Source organism: Pseudophryne corroboree, chromosome 2 (assembly GCF_028390025.1).
Source record: "Pseudophryne corroboree isolate aPseCor3 chromosome 2, aPseCor3.hap2, whole genome shotgun sequence".
Lineage (NCBI taxonomy): Eukaryota > Metazoa > Chordata > Amphibia > Anura > Myobatrachidae > Pseudophryne > Pseudophryne corroboree.
In genome coordinates this window covers 666570468-666583982 of record NC_086445.1, presented here as the reverse complement: position 1 = coordinate 666583982, position 13515 = coordinate 666570468, and positions in this window count along the sequence as shown.

The window sequence follows — 13515 nt, the reverse complement described above, 5'->3', positions numbered from 1 at the left end:
GGACTTATACAGCAGCACCACTGGACTTATGGCAGCACAGGACACCACCACTGGCTGATGGCAGCACTGAGCACAGGACACCACCACTGGACTGATGCAGCACAACACAGCACTGGACTTGACTTATACAGCAGCACTGGACTTATGGCAGCACAAGACACCACCACTGTGACTGGACTGATGCAGCAAAAGACACCATCACTGGACTGATGCAGCACAAGACAGCACTGGAATGACACATAAGAGCAGGTCGCCACACCACTTTTCCGCACAGACACTGAGGAGACACGTTCTCTCGCTACACTTTCCAATTCCGGAGTGAAAATGGTGACATGCGGCTCCTTATATGGTATCCAAAACCCGCGAGAATCCGACAGCGAGATGATGACGTTTTGCCTCGTTATGGTTTACGAGCCTGGCGGGCTATAACGAGTTTTGCCTCGTTATGGTTTACAGTTTGCGGCTATGTACTAATAGCATCATGCAGGAGAATTCACAGAAATCTTCTGCAGAATACTGATTAGCACTTTAGATTGCTGTCCCCATTACTATCGATGGGGACTATGATCTGACTCCTACAGTATGTACTGAACCCTGAAAAGCAAAGCTTTTCAAAGTTTGGGCAAATTAGTTTACACCATCTTCAGATGGAGTAAACTCCATAAAGCCCTGTTCACACGGGGAGAGATGTGTGCTGAGCGATCTAGCACTAATGCTCAGCACACATCTCTCCCCGCTCAGCACACAGCACTGAAAATGAGCGACCTGCTAGATTGTGCCTGCATGCTGGCCAATCTAGCACCGGCAATAGCGACGCGCGGGGCCGCGCATCGCTATCGCTGTGGGGTATACACACGGAGAGATCCGTGCTTAACTTCTAAGCAATCTAGTCGGATTGCTTAGAATTTAAGCACTGATCTCTCTGTGCGTACCCCCCTTAAGCCTATTGAGGAATGGTAGCAGGAGAGAAATCTTCAGATCCCTCTCCTACAGCCCCTATCCAGCGCTGGCCCTGATTCAATACACTGATTTAGCAAGAATTTAGCAAGTGATACCATATCCTGGGTTTGCATCATCCTGGTTTCACAGGTTTGGACACGATTCCCACCAACTGTGTGGAGTTTGTATATTCTCCCTGTACTTGCATGGATTTCCTCCCTCACTCCAAAAATATACTGGTAGGTTATAGATCAGAAACAAATTCTTACACCTGCGCTACCACAATACTGCAGCCCTTTACACTCAGGAAGCACCCTAATAAGCTTCCTAAACTATAACGCAAATAATGTATAGAGTGTGCATGGCGCTGTATGATAATTCAGACGATCTTTCCTCAGCAAAAAACTTTCTCTGGCAAAGCAGTCGTCTTCTAACACACCGTATCAATGGAAACAGACTTACAGTTCTCACCCGCAGACTTTGAAAGGTATCTTTAGGGCTTAACCCAAGCACAGGGTGGCACAAACACATATGCGACGGTGGATGCACTTAAGAAAAAGCACTTACATGAGCTTTCAATCCCGCATTCATATAGCAGTTTCTTTTAAAGGATTGTCATTCCACACAAACCCGGATAATTCACATAAAGGTTTAATAAATAAAAAAGTGTTTACAGAATACCGGGAAACACAGAGGAAAAGTACTCAGCAGCAGTGAGGTGCGCTGTGGGAGGTCCGGCTGCAGACACGAACTTCTGATGGAAACGGTAAGCCCCAGATGGTATACGCTCCTTCTCCCCCTATTACCCAATCTGCTGTGTGGCAACATCTGTAAGGGCTGTTTCACACTAGCCGGTTTTCACCGGCCGGCAAAAAGCTGGACGTCTTTTAACCTGGCGATGGTTGATCTGGAGCGGTTACCCTGTCTGGCGGTGGACGGCCCTGTGTGAGGAGTCGGACGGCTGATTAGATGGCTTGATAGCAGCAGCGGAGCCGGGATCCCGGGGTAACAGCAGCGATCTGTAAGTGCTGTTTGTCCCTGGAGCCCAGCAGTGGAGTCCGCCGTGGCTGAACAGCGGTCCAATACTCGGCTGCACTGGAGACGCCGGATGCCAATCTCACCTTGATATCCCTGTGAGTGGCGCAGCCGCCCAGTTGCTATGGGGAGAGAGCTGTGGGTCCAGGAGCAGCGGAGAGTGACGGGCACACTTAACCATACTTGCCTACCTGACCCTCTCCATGAGGGAGAAAATGCTCTGTTCCTGGACTTTCCTGGTAATGTATGATTGCCATCACCTGTGGTGAGCTAGTTAATTGATAAGAAAGGTGTTTCACCACAGGTGATGGCAATCATACATTACCAGGAAAGTCCAGGAACAGAGCATTTTCTCCCTCATGGAGAGGGTCAGGTAGGCAAGTATGACATAATCTGATCAGAGGCGACAGCAGGGACCGCCTCGGATGGTGTCGTCACACAGGGAGACAGAGATCGCCCCGAGCAGCCGCACAGCTAATTGAAAATTTAGTTGGAGGAGCAGGGGGAGTGCCAGCTTGCTGTGTTTAATCAGAGGTAGTACGGAGTCTACTTGGTTGACACACTGCAGTCACCCCCACCTCCATAACTATCGCAGGCAAACCCATGATAGACTGTAATTATTGACACCAATTGTTATGAGCCACGGCTGTGGCTCATTCCTGTTTTGCATTTTGGTTATGTATTTTATGTTATACTTCTGTTTCTGTTCCCCGTGGATGTCATGGGGTGTTCGGAGCCCACCCTTAAGGAAAGGGTACTAGTATGAACCACAGGTAGTGGTTCATTCCTGTTTTCCGTTTACGTATTTTATGTTATAGTTCTCTTGCAGGCCAGGATTTCCCTGTGCTCTGGTTTAGAAGATTCTTGTTTGCTGCCGGTGGTGAGTTTGTGTAATTGCAGCCTGTTTCCATGTGTTTGGCCTCACCTGTCTGTTAATTGCATCTTGTCAGTTTGGAGTCGTGCAACAGGGCAGCTGCTCGACATAATTAATTAGGGCTCCCTGTTATATTCTGGCTCAGTGCAATACATAGACGCCAGTGATAGTTCTGAGCTAGTTCCTGAGCTTCTGTCTAGCTGCTTCCAGCCTTGATCCAGTGTCTGTTCCAGTGTCTGATCCAGTGTCTGATCCAGTGTCTGATCCAGTGTCTGATCCAGTGTCTGATCCAGTGTCTGATCCAGTGTCTGATTCAGTGTCCTGCAGTGAAGCGTTCCTGTCCAGAAGTCCTGTGGCTTTGTCTGTGCCTGATCGAGTATCTGGCTTCTTGGTGTCCACCGGTCTGTCGTTTGGGATTCTGCCTGTCCTCCGGTTCTGTGAGCCTGTGTCTGCTACATTGGGGGTTCCTGTCCGTTTGCCAGTATTTGTACCAGTTTCGTGAGTAGCGGCTTTGCCGCATCCGTCGGCCTAGGCCGCTGTATTCTTTGGTTATATGTTACTGGTGTTTTGCAGAGGGTTCTGCATATGCTGTCACCGCCGGCACACAACAGTATTGTGTCGGCGTGTGGACAGCATTTCCTTTGTTGTTCTTTTCCTTTGGTGGCGTGCCGCACATATATTTAGTTTTAGGGTTGTTAGTAGCCCCTAGCCTTCTGTTTGCTTTAGTTAGAGGTCCCCTTGTTATTATCCTGTCTCGGTTCACGCCTTGTCTCACTCTAAGACCTGGGGGCATCGGAGTTGGGCAGACCTAATCCGCCCTTCAAACGCGGCTGCCGTGGGCCCAAGAAACCATAGTCACGCAGGCGTGAACTGACCACATGGGTGAAACAATGGAGGTAGGCTGCTAGGGGCTATTTCCATACCACACCTTATTTCAGCATCACGTTCTGGTGCTCTGGACTCACTACGCAACATCTCTCTTGTTCTGAGCACCAGGAACGTAACATTATCACCGGCCCTACAACAAAAAAGAAACAAAGCTAAATAGTATTTTTTTCTTTTTTTTTTGTCCAGTGTCCTGTCTAGAATCCAGTCCTGTTTAGAATCCAGTCCTGTCTAGAATTCAGTGTTTAGAATCCAGTCCGGTGTTTAGAATCCAGTCCTATCTAGAATTCGGTGTGCAGAACCCAGTCCAGTGTCTAGAATCTTATCTAAGAATCTTGTCTAGAATCTTGTCTTAGAATCGTGTCTGGAATCGTGTCAGGTCTTGTCTTGTCTAGTTTGAAAACCTCCTATGCCTACTATGCAAGCCCTGCAAGCATCTCTCTCAGCCCTGAACTCTGCTTTCAGTGCTTTGAAACCTGAGCGGCTGGAAGTTTTGCAGCAATCCTTAAAGCAACTGCAAAACCTTCTGACCAAAATTTTGCTTATCTTGCCAGAAGTTGTTGAGAGTTCATCGATCTCTGAAGATACTCTTGCTCACAATATGGTGACAAGAGAATCCTCAGGTTCAGTTTGAGAGAAAAAGTTTAAAAGTTTTCTGCGGCCCAGGCTCTCAAAAGAGGAGCGTCTGCGTCGCAGAAACTTAAATTTATGCCTATATTGTGGGGGTTTAGGCCACTATCTGCTGACCTGTGAGTTGCGCAAGCCAAAGTGTGGTGACAAGTCCTGCCCTCTGGCCAAGTTGAGTCAGGATACAAGACCTACTCCTGTCTGTGCTGTGGCAGAGGTACTTGTCACACAACCCACACTAAAAAGCACACTGTCCTATAATTGGGGTCCTTGGGTTAGGGAGCCCCATTATAGATTCAGGAACCAAAGGAGAATGTTTCTCTCCTCTCTTGATTTTCCTGTCGAAGCAGAGTTGCAAACCCCTGGAGCGGTGCCCGATGCCCGGGGTCCTGGAGTGGTGCCCGATGCCCGGGGTCCTGGAGTGGTGCCTGATGCTCAGGGTCCTGGAGTGGTGCCTGATGCTCAGGGTCCTGGAGTGGTGCCTGATGCTCAGGGTCCTGGAGTGGTGCCTGATGCTCAGGGTCCTGGAGCGGTGCCTGATGCCCAGAGTCCTGGAGCGGTACCTGATGCCCAGAGTCCTGGAGTGGTACCCGATGCTCTGGGTCATAGAAGGACATCAGATATATAATAGCTCAGGTGTCAATACCAGAAGGGGTCTCAGAAGCTGTTACCCCAGGTAGGGTCTTGAAAAGCGCAACCCCAGAAAAGGTGTCTAAAACCATAGTTCTAGGAGGGAACTCTAGAAGCAAAACCCCAGAAGGGATCTTTGAAGTAATATCCCCAAGTGGGGTCTCGAGAGACACAGCCCCAGAGAAGGGTCTAGAGGTCACTTCCCCAGGAAAGGACTCAAGAGGCATAGCTTTAGTGGAGGTTCTGAAGGTTATAGCTTCAGCAAAAGTCCCGGAGGTCATTATCCCGGGAGAAATTTCGATAATTATCGACTCTGAGAGGGAGGCTGGCGGCCCGGTCCCAGTGAGGGAGGCTGACGGCCCGGTCCCAGTGAGGGAGGCTGACGGCCCGGTCCCAGTGAGGGAGGCTGATGGCCCGGTCCCAGTGAGGGAGGCTGACGGCCCGGTCCCAGAGAGGGAGGCTGACGGCCCGGTCCCAGAGAGGGAGGCTGGCGGCCCGGTCCCAGAAAGGGAGGCTGACGGCCCAGTCCCAGTAAAAGAATCCGAGGTGCTGCCCCCAGTGGGGTTCCTGAAGGCCACTGCCCCAGAGGGGGTTCTGAGGGCCACTGCCCCGTGTGGGGTTCAGAAAGTCACTACCCCGGGTGGGGTTCCGAGGGCCACTGCCCCAGGTGGGGTTCAGAAAGTCACTGCCCCGGGTGGGGTTCAGAAAGTCACTACCCCAGGTGGGGTTCAGAAAGTCACTACCCCGGGTGGGGTTCCGAGGGCCACTGCCCCAGGTGGGGTCCAGAAAGTCTCAGCCTCGAGTAAGGTCAGTAGTGACCTGGTCCTAGCAAAGCACTCTAGTCAGTCAGATGGGAAGGAAGCAGATCCTGACTCTGTTGATATCTCAACATCTATAATCTTTGATGGGGACTTAGTCCAATTTCTGACGTTTTACAAACACTATTACATCATTATGTTGTCTAGACCATTTCTGGGCATCACTTCAGAGAACCTTGTGCTCTATCTGATATATTCCTTTAGAGGGGAGCCTTTTGAGTGGGCGTCCAACTTAATGAAAACTGAAGATCCCATTCTTCAGGATACCCCGGCATTTAGTGATGCAGTTATTAAGAGATATGGTTCCAAAGAAATTGGTTCAGGTTCCTCTAGGTCACCCTGTTACAAGCTGTTGCCACAGCTTGTTTCTGTTTTCTTGCCTGTTAGACCAGTGTGTCAGGGTTTTTTTTTTGTATCCCTTGTTTTGGAAAGTCTGAATTTTGGGGTCCGTTGACCCCTCCTCAAGGGGGGGGGGTACTGTTATGAGCCACGGCTGTGGCTCATTCCTGTTTTGCATTTTGGTTATGTATTTTATGTTATACTTCTGTTTCTGTTCCCCGTGGGTGTCATGGGGTGTTCGGAGCCCACCCTTAAGGAAAGGGTACTAGTATGAACCACAGGTAGTGGTTCATTCCTGTTTTCCGTTTACGTATTTTATGTTATAGTTCTCTTGCAGGCCAGGATTTCCCTTTGCTCTGGTTTAGAAGATTCTTGTTTGCTGCCGGTGGTGAGTCTGTGTAATTGCAGCCTGTTTCCATGTGTTTGGCCTCACCTGTCTGTTAATTGCATCTTGTCAGTTTGGAGTCGTGCAACAGGACAGCTGCACGACATAATTAATTAGGGCTCCCTGTTATATTCTGGCTCAGTGCAATACACAGACGCCAGTGATAGTTCTGAGCTAGTTCCTGAGTTTCTGAGCTTCTGTCTAGCTGCTTCCAGCCTTGATCCAGTGTCTGTTCCAGTGTCTGATCCAGTGTCTGATCCAGTGTCTGATCCAGTGTCTGATTCAGTGTCTGATTCAGTGTCCTGCCGTGAAGCGTTCCTGTCCAGAAGTCCTGTGGCTTTGTCTGTGCCTGATCGAGTATCTGGCTTCTTGGTGTCCACCGGTCTGTCGTTTGGGATTCTGCCTGTCCTCCGGTTCTGTGAGCCTGTGTCTGCTACATTGGGGGTTCCTGTCCGTTTGCCAGTATTTGTACTAGTTTCGTGAGTAGCGGCTTTGCCGCGCCCGTCGGCCTAGGCCGCTGTATTCTTTGGTTATATGTTACTGGTGTTTTGCAGAGGGTTCGGCATATGCTGTCACCGCCGGCACACAACAGTATTGTGTCGGCGTGTGGACAGCATTTCCTTTGTTGTTCTTTTCCTTTGGTGGCGTGCCACACATATATTTAGTTTTAGGGTTGTTAGTAGCCCCTAGCCTTCTGTTTGCTTTAGTTAGAGGTCCCCTTGTTATTATCCTGTCTTGGTTCACGCCTTGTCTCACTCTGAGACCTGGGGGCATCGGAGTTGGGCAGACCTAATCCGCCCTTCAAACGCGGCTGCCGTGGGCCCAAGAAACCATAGTCACGTAGGCGTGAACTGACCACACGGGTGAAACAATGGAGGTAGGCTGCTAGGGGCTATTTCCATACCACACCTTATTTCAGCGTCATGTTCTGGTGCTCTGGACTCACTACGCAACATCTCTCTTGTTCTGAGCACCAGGAACGTAACACCAATGAGTGACACCACCCCCTGGTGCATCGCAGCAGCGAGGTGCTATAGCCAGTAGACACTGATGGGGTCTATTCATGAAGCAGTGAAAGGAGTGAAGAAGTGAGCCTGTGGAGAAGTTGCCCATAGCAACCAATCAGCTGCTCCGTACAATTGTATCAGAGGCGTAACTAAGGGTTTTGGAGCCCAGGGCAAGATCAATAATGGTGCCTCCCCCCCAAAAAAAAATAAAAAATAAAATAACTAAATAAAAATAACTTAATAATAATAGTAATAATACAAAAGGAAAGTATGTGCGCACGCCAATGGCACGCACTGAAAAAAAAATGAGCAGAAGGGGGCTTGGACACTGAAAATGGGATGTGCCAACATAACACGCTAGCTGTTTCAGGTCATACTGGGAACATTCTTTTCAATTCCACATGCACCTTACCATCATCATCATCTCCTGCACAAATAGGTGTCATTGTATATAAAGATGTCAGGGTGTGTATTTATAGATGTAGGTGCAGTGGTTGAAGTGTAATTTTTGAAGAGGGGTATGAAAAAGTGAAGGTTGCAAAAGGAGGCATGGCCACTCAGAAGGGGGCGTGGTCTTCAGTGTAGTAGGACCCCTTATACTATCTAGTATTGGTGCCTCTTTCACATTAAAACACATGGTAGGAGCCGAAATTCACATTATAGAGTGAGGGAATCCTACCCCCTTAATTAAAAAGGCCTGTGTGGCACTGTGGTGAGGGGAGCCTACCCCCTTAATTGACTAATTGCTGAGTTTAGCAGCAGAAGGGTTGCAGCGATTTCTCACCCCAAGCTGCGGCGCTTCTGCCACCTCCGACACTCCACATCTTCGGCGCCACCCGGGATGCAGAGAACCGCACCGGGGATGTACCCTTTTCAGTGTGGTCTGCTGCGCTCCGAAGGGGGATCTTCTCTCCTGTTGCAGGATCCCGATCTGTGCCGTCCTCCCCGCTGTTCCGTGCCATTTCCTTTAAGCCAGCCGGGGTCTTCTGACGGTGCTCCCATCACTGGTCAGTCTCCTCCCTTGCTGCAGGGTCACGGTCCTCTGAAGGTTGGATGTCCTTCCCCGGTCCTGCGGTTTGCTGGACTCCTCTTCTGCAGCGTCTTCTCCACTCAGCGCGGGTGGCTCTGGTTGCTCCGGTGACAGGTGCAGGCGTGAGTCCTCTAGGGCCTCTGGCCTCCTTCCTACGTGCTGCTGCTGTCTGCTAATTAAAAAATAATAATATATACTTCCGGGTCTGTGGAGAAGTGCCGCCACTTCGACATACATATATATATATATATATATATATATATATATATATCAAAGTGGTGGCACTTCTCCACATGCACACATACATAAAACACGCACACATAGTCATAGAACACATACACTTACTTATACACACACATAGAACACATACATGGAATACATACACAATCACAGGAAATACACAAACACACTGAACACATATACACACAGATAGAAAAACAGGATTTTAATACCTACCAGTAAATCCTTTTTTCCTAGTCCAGGGGTGGCCAACTTGTCAGTGACAAAGAGCCAAAAAACCTTGTTAGTTACGTCAAAGAGCCGACATCGAGCAAATGGCACGCATGCAAAATTGGAATGTGGCCTTGTGCCTGCTAGAGCACACTCCTGATATAAAATACATTGAAAAAGCCAGAACGACATAAAATAAATTTTTTAAAGCCAGATCCATTGACAAAGCAACTTTCAAAAAAATTGTTGAAAAAGCCAGATTCAAATAATAAACTTCAGCTCCCCCATGTGTCACTCCAGCCAAAACCCTCCTGTCACTCCAGCCAGCTCCCCCATGTGTCACTCCTGCTAGCACCCTTCTATGTCACTCCAGCCAGCTCCCCCATGTGCCACTCCTGCTAGCACCCTCCTATGTCACTCCAGCCAGCTCCCCCATGTCACTCCTGCTAGCTCTCTGATGTGTCACTCCAGCCAACACCCTCCTGTCACTCCAGCCAGCTCTTCCATGTGTCACTACTGCCAAGACCCTGCTGTGTCACTCCAGCCAGCTCCCCCATGTGTCACTCCAGCCAACAACTTCCTATGTCACTCCAGCCAGCTCTTCCATGTGTCACTCCTGCTAGCACCCTCCTATGTCACTCCATCCAGCTCCCCCGTGTCACTCCAGTCAGCTCTCTCTTGTGTCACTACTGCCAAGACCCTGCTGTGTCACTCCAGCCAGGTCTGCCATGTGTCACTACTGCCAAGACCCTGCTGTGTCACTCCAGCCAGCTCCCCCATGTGTCACTCCAGCCAACAACTTCCTATGTCACTCCAGCCAGCTCTTCCATGTGTCACTCCTGCTAGCACCATCCTATGTCACTCCAGCCAGCTCCCCCGTGTCACTCCTGCTAGCTCTCCCATGTGTCACTCCAGCCACCACCCTCCTGTCACTCCAGCCAGCTCTTCCATGTGTCACTCCTGCTAGCACCCTGCTATGTCACTCTAGCCAGCTCTCCCATGTGTCACTCCTGCTACCACCCTCCTATGTCACTTCAGCCATATCTCCCATGTGTCACTACTTCCAGCACCCTCCCACGTCACTCCTGCCAGGACCCTCCTTTGTCTCTCCAGCCAGCTCTGCCATGTGTCACTCTAGCCCACCCTCATGTATCACTACAGCCCCCCACATCAACTCATGCCATTGCAGCAGTCCCTAATGTGTCCTCTCTTTGCTTGTTGGTGTCTCACCTCTAGTATCTGACTCCTTCAGTTTTCAGTCCCCGTAGTGCTGTTGCGTGTCTGGCTGGAGTGCAGCGGTTTCTGTATCTGTTGTGGTCACATGATTTAGAGCGTTGGGAGCCACATTTGAATAAAGAAAGAGCCACATGTGGTTCAAGAGCCACAGCTTGGCCACCGCTGTCCTAGTCCGTAGAGGATGCTGGGGTCCACTTCAGTACCATGGGGTATAGACGGTTCCGCAGGAGCCTTGGGCACTTTAAGACTTTTTCAGAGTGTGAACTGGCTCCAGACCTCAGTATAGGAACTGTGCCCAGGGAGACGGACATTTTGAGGAAAGGATTTACTTTTATTAGTTAATGATGAGATTCATACCAGCTCACACTTCAACCATGCCGCACACATGGCATTCAACACAACACATGCCAACGGGCATGAACATTACAGCAACCGTGCTGAAACATTTTTAAGAAATTAACAACTGCAGGTAAAGTACGCACTGGGTTGGGTGCCCAGCATCCTCTACGGACTAGGAGAAAAGGATTTACCGGTAGGTATTAAAATCCTGTTTTCTCATACGTCCTAGAGGATGCTGGGGTCCACTTCAGTACCATGGGGTTATACCAAAGCTCCAGTACGGGCGGGAGAGTGCGGATGACCCTGCAGCACTGATTGACCAAACTGTAGGTCCCCATTGGCCAAGGTGTCAAAGCTGTAATGCCGAGACCCCCCCGGGCAGCCGCCCAGGACAAGCCCACCTTTCTAGTAGAATGGCCAGTCACCGAATTCGGTACCGGCAATCCTGCCGTGGAATGAGCGTGCTGAATCGTACCTCTGATCCAGTGCGCAATAGTCTGCTTAGAAGCAGGACACCCAATCTTGCTGGGAGCATACAGGAGAAACAGCGCCTCTGTTTTTCTTATCCGAGCTGTTCTGGCTATATAGATTTTCAAAGCCCTGACTACGTCCAGAGACTTTGAAGCAGCGAAGGTGTCAGTAGCCACTGGCACCACAATAGGTTGGTATATATGGAAATAAGAAACCACCTTTGGAAGAAATTGCTGACGAGTTCGTAACTCATCCCTATCTTCATGGAAAACCAAGTAAGGGCTCTTGTGAGACAAGGCCCCTAACTTAGACACCCATCTTGCGGATGCCAAGGCCAACAGCATGACCACTTTCCAAGTGAGATATTTTTAGTTCTATCTTCTGGAGAGGTTCAAACCAATCCGATTGAAGGAATTGTAACATCATGTTAAGATCCCATGGTGCCACAGGAGGCACAAATGGAGGTTGGATGTGTAGCACCCCTTTCACGAATGTCTGAACTTCTGGAAGGGAGGCCAATTGTTTCTGTAAGAAAACAGACAAAGCCGAAATCTGGACCTTGATTGAACCCAATCGAAGGCCTGCATTCACACCTGCATGGAGAAAATGGAGAAAACGTCCTAACTGAAACTCTTCCGTTGGAGCCTTCTTGGTTTCACACCAAGACACATATTTTCTCCAAATACGGTGGTAATGTTTAGACGTTACTCCCTTCCTGGCCTGAATAAGAGTGGGAATGACTTCTTTGGGAATACCCTTTCGGGCTAGGATCCGGCGCTCAACATCCATGCCGTCAAACGTAGCCGCGGTAAGTCTTGATACATGCACGGCCCCTGCTGCAGCAGGTCCTCGCGGAGAGAAAGCGGCCGAGGATCTTCTATGAGCAACTCCTGAAGATCTGGATACCAAGCCCTCCTTGGCCAGTCTGGGACAATGAGGATTGCCCGAACTCCTGTTCTTCTTCTTATTTTGAGAACTTTTGGTATCATTGGAAGTGGAGGGAAGACATACAATGACCGAAACACCCACTGGGCCACCAGTGCATCCACTGCTGTTGCTTGAGGGTCTCTCGACCTGGAACAATATCTCTGAAGCTTCTTGTTGCGATGAGACGCCATCATGCCTATTTGAGGAATTTCCCAAAGACCTGTCAAGTCTGCGAAGACTTCTTGGTGGAGGTCCCATTCTCCTGGATGGAGATCGTGTCTGCTGAGGAAGTCTGCTTCCCAGTTGTCCACACCCGGAATAAAAATTGCCGACAGAGCTCTTGCATGTCTTTCCGCCGAGCGGAGGATATTTGACACCTCTGCCATCGCCGCTCTGCTTTTCGTTCTGCCCTGACGGTTTATGTACGCGACTGCTGTTACATTGTCTGACTGGATCCGTACGGGTTGATCTTGAAGAAGATGCACTGCTTGTAGAAGGCCGTTGTAAATGGCTCTCAACTCCAGAACATTTATGTGAAGACAAGTTTCTTGACTTGACCATCTTCCTTGGAACCTCCCCCTGTGTGACAGCTCCCCAGCCTCGGAGACTTGCATCCGTGGTCACCATGATCCAGTCCTGAATCCCGAATCTGCATCCCTCTAGTAGATGAGAACTATGTAGCCACCACAGGAGCAAAATTCTGGCTTTAGATGACAGGATTATCCCCTGATGCATGTGTAGATGGGATCCGGACCACTTGTCCAACAGGTCCCACTGGAATACTCTGGCATGAAATCGGCCAAACTGTATGGCCTCGTAGGTCGCTACCATCTTTCTCAACAACCGAATGCATTGATGAATTGACACTCTGTTATGCACACCAGTGCCTGCAGGAAAGTACTGGTGTCAGAACTGCTATGCACTCCAGTGTCTGCAGTAATGTACTGGTGTTAGAACTGTAATGCAAAACAGATGGACTCACAGACAAACTGGGGGATATGACATAATGTACACAGAAGGTGATAGGGTAACAAAATACACACAAAGTGAACAGAGAAGCCCAGAGGCTAAGGAACTGGGTATCTCCCTTGTATTAGAACTGCTCAGATGGAAAAGCAAAATGTTGTGTTTTAATACGTAGAGAACCCGAAATGCTGTTGCTAAGGGCAACAGCAAAACCCTAAAGGGTTACCAACGGGTGTGGCAGTAAACTCCTTGGTCAGAGATGGAATGATAGACACAAGGAGAATCTCCACAATCCTAATTCTCACTTGCAGTGCACAGGTTTTAGCTTACTGCCACTAAACTGACCCCTGACACCTAGCACAGTGAGACAGGATTAGACAGGCAAGTCTTAGAATACAGCCGCAAACTTGCTAAGTTCACAGAGTAGTAACAGAACCCCAGCAAGCTAAACGACTGACTCCAGTCTTACTGCTAGGTCTGGATTGGCAGAGTGTAATACCAAATCCCCAGGCCTATTTGCAGTAAGCAACAAACAAATACAAAGCTACACAGTACTG